Genomic DNA, 7,211 nt, shown 5'->3' on the forward strand with positions numbered 1-7,211 from the left:
CTTGGATCAAAACGATCCGGATGAAAAACCACCTATATTGAAGATGGGTGCCAGATGTCGTCAATTATATATATGAAATTATGCTCAAGTACATGTATCAATGGATCTTTAAAAACGAAAGCTTCAATTAATTAAATAATTAGTATGCACCTGCTCACAGTGCTCGGGAAGAACAAAAGTATCACTTTCATTGGTCCAATGTTTGGTGGAGTCTATTGCAAAGAACTGCTACTATCTTTTCTAACTATTGCATGGGGACCGTTGTAATTAATAGTTCTAAACCATTTTATATCAAGAATGAAAATACTAAATCGTCTCAAATCAACTTCATAGATTTTGCGTATATTGGTTCCACAATAATCCAACTGTGAGGAGAGAAAATTGGTATCCGAAGCACTTGCTCGGCTATCTTGTGTGAAGTTAGCCATGACTCCACAATCATACGTGACTCTCTTTGAATCGATGCATTCCACGTGAAAATGTCATCCATATGACCATAATGCACTGTACTTTTTGTACTGTAAAAGGGCATCATTAAAACAATGAAGATGCAATTGCCACAAATAATTACTTAATTACGTCAAGAGGTAAGAAACATGCATCATACATCTAGATGATAACTCTCGCTCGCGCTCGTTTATTGTCTCTCCATCATGTTCGGCTTTACGTAGAGCCAGTTGTAGCCAATCAAGTGACATGTGAGTGGGGAGAAGAGCCAGATCCCATGGATATGGTGGCGATCGCCTGTACATTACTCTGAATCTCGTCCTTGCATTTATTCTTTCTGCTTTGGCCCACTTCATATCTCTCAATCCACTTCTGCATCTCAGGGCTATTGAGGATTCAAAACTTATTGAATTTCTCCATTTGCTCTTCGCTCATCTTTCTTTCAATCCCTTTTCCTTGGGGAACCTCACCAACGATGCGATCATCATCCTTGTTATGCCAAGCTTGCAGCATATCGGGATCTGTGGATGCAAGAAACTCCGTGATATATACTAATGATTCTTGCACAAGCCATCCCTCTACCATGCTTGCTTTTGGTCTTGCTCTTTGTCTTACAAATCCCTTCAAAGTTTTCATAGACCGCTCAAGAAAAAATATCCATCAACTATGAATGGTACCTGCAATAGCCACCTCATCAACTATGTGCACAAGCAAGTGGACTTGAGTTGTCATAATGCTTGAGGGAAAGTGCTTCTCAAGCAAGCATACGGCTTTGATGGATTCCACCCTAGCCTTCTCGATGCTCGATATGGAGATCTCTTTTTGAGATATCCACCTATTTCACATGTCCATGTAAGATATTTTCATAATCAGTCTACAGATTAATCAGCTTAAATTGAAGAAAAGATATGCATGGGATCCAAGAGATGATTGATTTGTAATTGACCCCAATAAGGAAGCTTGTGAAAGATCGATAGCCTCTTCATACCAGGAGGACATTCCTCTCCATTCACCCTCCAAGCTTGAATCCAGTCACTTGCCTTCAAATATGATGGTGGTGGATCAAGTTGACCTCCACGTGCGAGATGGTCCAAGGGAAGGTATCGAGCATGACCTTCATAAACAATCATTACGGCAAGCATGGATGGTATCATAATCCATACCCACTGTTGTTAGCATCTTTTTTGCTTCATCTCTTGATGCGGCATAGTATTTGGTGCAGGCAACATCTTCTGGTGCAACCTATCACAATTAAAACATACATAGGCTTCGAATAATGATGATTCGGTACACTAATCCATACATGATGATTCTCAAAACAAACAATATCCAAATAATGAGTCAAATTAATGCAAGAGCTAACCTCATCAAGGTCGAGACACGTGTATCCAACCACCCATACTTTACTTGCAAATTCAAGATTGAGAGACAAGCATGTAGTTTAGACATCCTAGCACCCTCGTACAATTGTGTTGATTGCAACTCTCACATTTTGACCTCTGACTCTGACATCACGTGTACATGGGATGTAGTGCCCCTAAAAATAGAATCCATTATGTCGATCATACCCTCGTCATCATCCGGGAGACTATAGCCTTGCTCAAAGTGTGAAGGTATATGCGTACCCTCATCAGCCTCCTCATCCTGTTTCAAGATTTCGTGTAAATTTAAGATCTTATCTCAAGGTTTCATACCATAATGGTAACCAATATTAACTGCGAACTTAAATAGCTTTGACTTACCGAGAATCCATCAACACGTGCAACACCAACGGTGGGTACAGGTTCGGGCTCCTCCCCATACATCCGCAAGTGGCGCATGATCTTGAGATCTAAGTGGCGCATGATCTTGAGATCTTGTGGCAACATAAGAGCCATAATCGAGGGCTAGGACGTCAATGTCGTACTTCTCGCTTGCAATGAGTGCAATGACAATATAACCTTTCTGTAAGCCACTTTGTGCTCCCGAGCATTAGCGCATCATCGAACGAGCTTCCACTCGTTCCTTCTATCTGCACTTATAAAATCACAACAAGGAAATATATTAACAGTTGTAAAATAGCATCTATGAGCCTCTTTTTTAACTTTAAACATAAAGTGTCCTGAAGCATCGCTATATAGCAACGTTTTGACCTGTTCCATCGCTATATATGTCGCTATATAGCGATGCTTTTAATTAAAAGCATCACTATATAGCGACTCACCAGCATCGCTATATAGCGACCCTATGGGTTAAAACCCGAACCTCGCGACGTGCGGCACTTTCTTTAGCAATCTCTAATCTCTATTGTAAGCAAAGCAATCTCTCATCCCACCTATTTCAGATGACCTCCCACTCTATTCTCCACCCCTCACCACTACTCACCCCTCTCCTAACACTTGTGCTCCCTCTCCACCCTTCTCCCTCTTTGGTTTCTTGAAAGGAAGTTTTTCAAGAAGGTGAGTTTCTTTAAACAATGTAGATTTGTTTTTTGTGAGATTTCGTTTTGTGAGTGTTGAAGCATGTTTCTCCTTGTATTGCTAAGGCTGTGTACTAGTTTTCATGCTTGATTTCAAAGGATTGAAGACAAAAAACGAGATTTCAAGAAAGAAAGAAGACTCACCTCTTCTAGTCTTTTTCGTATTTCTCTTCCTTCTCTTTCTCCTTGTCTCCTCAATCCAATCTCTTTGAGAAGTTGCTTCTTTAATCTCCTCCTTCCTCTAACTAGTTATTTGAAAAATGGTATGTTTCCTCTCTTTTGTAGGGCCAGTCCACAAAACACCGAGCGGGACGTACTATTCCAAGTAAGTGCTTTCTCTTTTTTCCATTTGTTATTTTTGTTATTTGCATTGGCCTGTAGCTAGCACCTTAAGCGTTAGCTGCAGTGATGGGCATAGGAACCCTCTCTTTCCCTCTCTTCCCCTCTCTTCCCTCTTCTTTCCCTCTTCTCTCCTCTTCCGTCTCTTCTTTTTCCCCTCTTTCAGTCTCTTTTCCCCTCTTCTTTTTCCCCCTCTTTCAATATCTTTTTCCCTCTTTCTCTTCTCTTCTTTTTTTCATCTTTCAATCTCTTTTCCCCCCTCTTTCCCCTCACTTATGTCTCCTTCTCTTATGCTCATGCATAAGCATAAGCATAAGCATAAGCATGAGCATATGTCTCCTTCTCTTATGCTTATGCTTATGCTTATGCATGAGCATAAGAGAAAGAGACATATGCTCATGCTTATGCTTATGCATAAGCATAAGAGAAGGAGACATATGCTCATGCTTATGCTTATGCTTATGCATGAGCATATGTCTCTTTTTCTCTCTTTTCTTTTCCTCTTTCCTTTCCCTCTTCTTCTCTATTTCCCCTCTTCCAATCTCTTTTCCTTTCCCTCTTCTCTCCTCTTCTATCTCTTCTTTTTCCCTCTTCCTTTTCCCCTCTTTCAATCTCTTTTCCCCTCTTCTTTTTCCCCCTCTTTCAATCTCTTTTTCCCTCCTTTCCTTCTCTTCTTTTTTTCATCTTTCAATCTCTTTTCCCCTCTTCTTTTTTTCCCCTTTTTTAATCTCTTTTTCCCTCCTTTCCTTCTCCTTCTCCTTCAATCTTTCAATCTTTTTCCCCCTCTTTTTTCCTCTTTCCTTTCCCTCTTCTTCTCTCTTTCCCCCTCTCTTTCCCCTCTTCAAATCTCTTTGATGTTCATGCTCTTATGCTCATGCATAAGCATAAGCATAAGCATGAGCATATGTCTCCTTCTCTTATGCTTATGCTTATGCATGAGCATATGTCTTCTCTTATGCATAAGCATAAGAGAAGGAGACATATGCTCATGCTTATGCTTATGCATGAGCATAAGAGAGTCTCATTTTCCCTCTTTCCTTTCCCTCTTCTTCTCTCTTTCCCCCCTCTTTCCCCTCTTCCAATCTCTTTCCCCTCTTTCATGCTCATGCTCTTATGCTCATGCATAAGCATAAGCATAAGCATGAGCATATGTCTCTTTCTCTTATGCATGAGTATATGTCTCACTCTCTTATGCTCATGCATAAGCATAAGCATGAGCATATGTCTCATTCTCGTATGCTTATGCTTATGCATGAGCATATGTCTCCTTCTCTTATGCTCATGCTCTTATGCTCATGCATAAGCATAAGCATATGTCTCTTTCTCTTATGCTCATGCATAAGCATAAGCATGAGCATATGTCTCCCTCTTTCAATCTCTTTTTCACTTTCCCTCCCTCTTTTCCCTCTTTTTCCTCTCTCATGAGCATGTCTCATTTTCCTCTTTCGATCATAAGCATATGTATTTGCCTATGCCTATGCTTACGTTTGTTTTTTGTTTTTTGTTTTCGTGTTTGTGTCTATGTTAGACATGGGATCACGTCGCACGTCCGACGAGTACGGACAGCCTCGCAAGAGGAGACATCACGATCTCTATGCTCCAGAGGACTTTGATTCCTCTCATGCGACACCTGAGGGGACTACCCCTCGTCCAACTCCTCTCGGACGTAGCACTACGACTACCCCTAGTCTAACTCCTCTCGGACCTAGCACTGCGACTACCCCTTGGGGAACTCCTTTGCTAGCAGCACATGGCTTTGTCGGAAGTCCCGATGAGATTGTAGCGCAGATGATCGATGAGGAGGCAGCGAGATTCTTCTCTCTGCTATCTCAGAGGACCTCAATCATTCCCTCTCCTACACCGACGGCTAGACTTACTACCTAGCCATCCCCTCGTGCCCCTTGACCGAGGGGTCATCACCTACGCATGCCTATCATAAGGGAAGGAAAAGTAGGAGGAGCCGCTTATGTTGTGCTGACTCAGGAGATGTAGACAAGTCAGCACACTCACATTCCTATAGGTCTCCACTTGGTCCCGAGACACAGTTTTAGTCAGATCCCTTGCCCTCTCCTACTCCCACTACTACTCCTCGCTCTGGAAGTGCTCGCACAGCTTCCACTAGCTCTGACTTTGCCACTACCATCAGTCCTCCTTACCTAGACGAGAACCTCTCCTATCAAATCAAGGCTATCGAAGAGATAATAGAAGATAGAAAGGGAAAAGCAGTGATGCCCACCATAAGGCGGTTGATGAGCCATCACTTCAAGAGCAGCATTGCTACTGATTGGCTGTATCAAGATGACCAAAAGAAGTAGGCGGTCATCGATGAATTAAAACAAAGATTCCCTAACCCGCCAAATTGGGAGTTTAATGAGAATTATATGTGAGAGCGCATGGGTTTGGTCTTGAAGCATCGTAGATCAACCTTGCCTACTTCCATCGCAAAGGGGATGGCTAAACCCAATTGGGTAGACAAAGTTGATTAGAAGTTCTTCAAGAAGCAAAATAGGGACCATCCCAAAATGTTCGAGGGTCAGAGGAGGGCTGCAAGGGGATGGCTGGACACCGTAGGTACTTCGCACTTTGGTGCAGGCAGACGGTTGGCATTCGAGGCAACTTTGATTAGTCTACTTCTTCTCATTTAATGTATTGTTCTATTTATTTTACTACATATTACATGCACTTTATCTAACTCTAACTCTCGTAAATTGGATCCACAGCAAGCTACGATGGGTCATCTTGCTACAGATGTAGAGATGCGACACACATTTCGCATAGGAACAAAGCTGTGGTTTATTGAGCAAGAGGCAATGGGAGCGATGGTTGGGCTGAGGTGGCTGCTCGCATGGTATAAGTCTACTCCTACTTGTAATCTTACTTTTATTCTTTAAGTTCCAATCTAATTTTCAATTTATATGGTTCACTCTTAGGGTCAAAGCTCGAGCGTCCCATCATCGGAGGTGAGCGATCACCAAGGCCAGGATCAAACGCACGTGACGAGGGTCAAGGAGAAGGCACAGGGCAATAAGATGCACAAATTATGCATAGAGGCTAAGTCTACAGAAGCTTAGGGCATGCTGGTGCTGGGAATCCCATACAACCACTAGAAGGACCACAATCACATGCGATTTGTGGTTGCATGGTGGGAGTTAGAGAAAGCATTTCAGAATATAAGCAAGAGGCCTTCTCAACAACACGTTTATGTCAAATGAGGTGACTAAGAAGAGGCAAACTAGCTGGAGATACTAGTAATACGATGCCATGGCAAGTGTTTGCGACTGGGTCATATTATCAACCAAAGGGGTGAAGTCCTGCGGGCATCTTGCATTTGAATAACTCGTTTGCTTGTTAATCGATCTTCATGTTTCCTTTGACACAAGAGGAGATTAGATCATCTATGCCTTCCTTCTTCTTTTGCAACTTTAGGCCAAACACGACCACCTTCATTATTGCTACGGAGATTTTTTCAGCAAGACTGAGGACGATGTGCCACAGGATATTGGCAATGGTGAAGAAACGAGGACCAAGGAACATGCCAATAAGATGAGGACAAGGACGAGGATGATGAGGTCGATTCGAATGAGTAGTAGTAGTAGTAGTAGCAGCAGTTTGCATATACTTTGCCATGTATGTCATTTTGTATATCCGCTCGTTTGAGCAATTTTGTATCACCCTTTTAGAAAGGGTAATTTTGTAACAAACAATGTTGTATATGTTCGACATGTATATGCTTTTGTTGCTCGATCACTTCATTTGAGCGATTTTGTATCACCCTTTTCGCAAGGAAAATTTTGTTTAAAAAAATTTTTTTTGTAATTTAAAAAAAAAACATTAGTGGGGCAAAACAGGGCTTACTATGGCCCTGTTTAGCCCCACTAATGCTTTTTTTTTAGTTTTGTTAATCGTCGATATATAGCAACGTTTTCCAATGTCGCTATATAGCGACGATTATCAATGTCGCTATATA

This window comes from Dipteris shenzhenensis, chromosome 23, assembly GCF_047967505.1.
Source record: "Dipteris shenzhenensis isolate YYH24624 ecotype China chromosome 23, Dip_SZ_1.0, whole genome shotgun sequence".
In the NCBI taxonomy this organism is placed as follows: Eukaryota; Viridiplantae; Streptophyta; class Polypodiopsida; order Gleicheniales; family Dipteridaceae; genus Dipteris; species Dipteris shenzhenensis.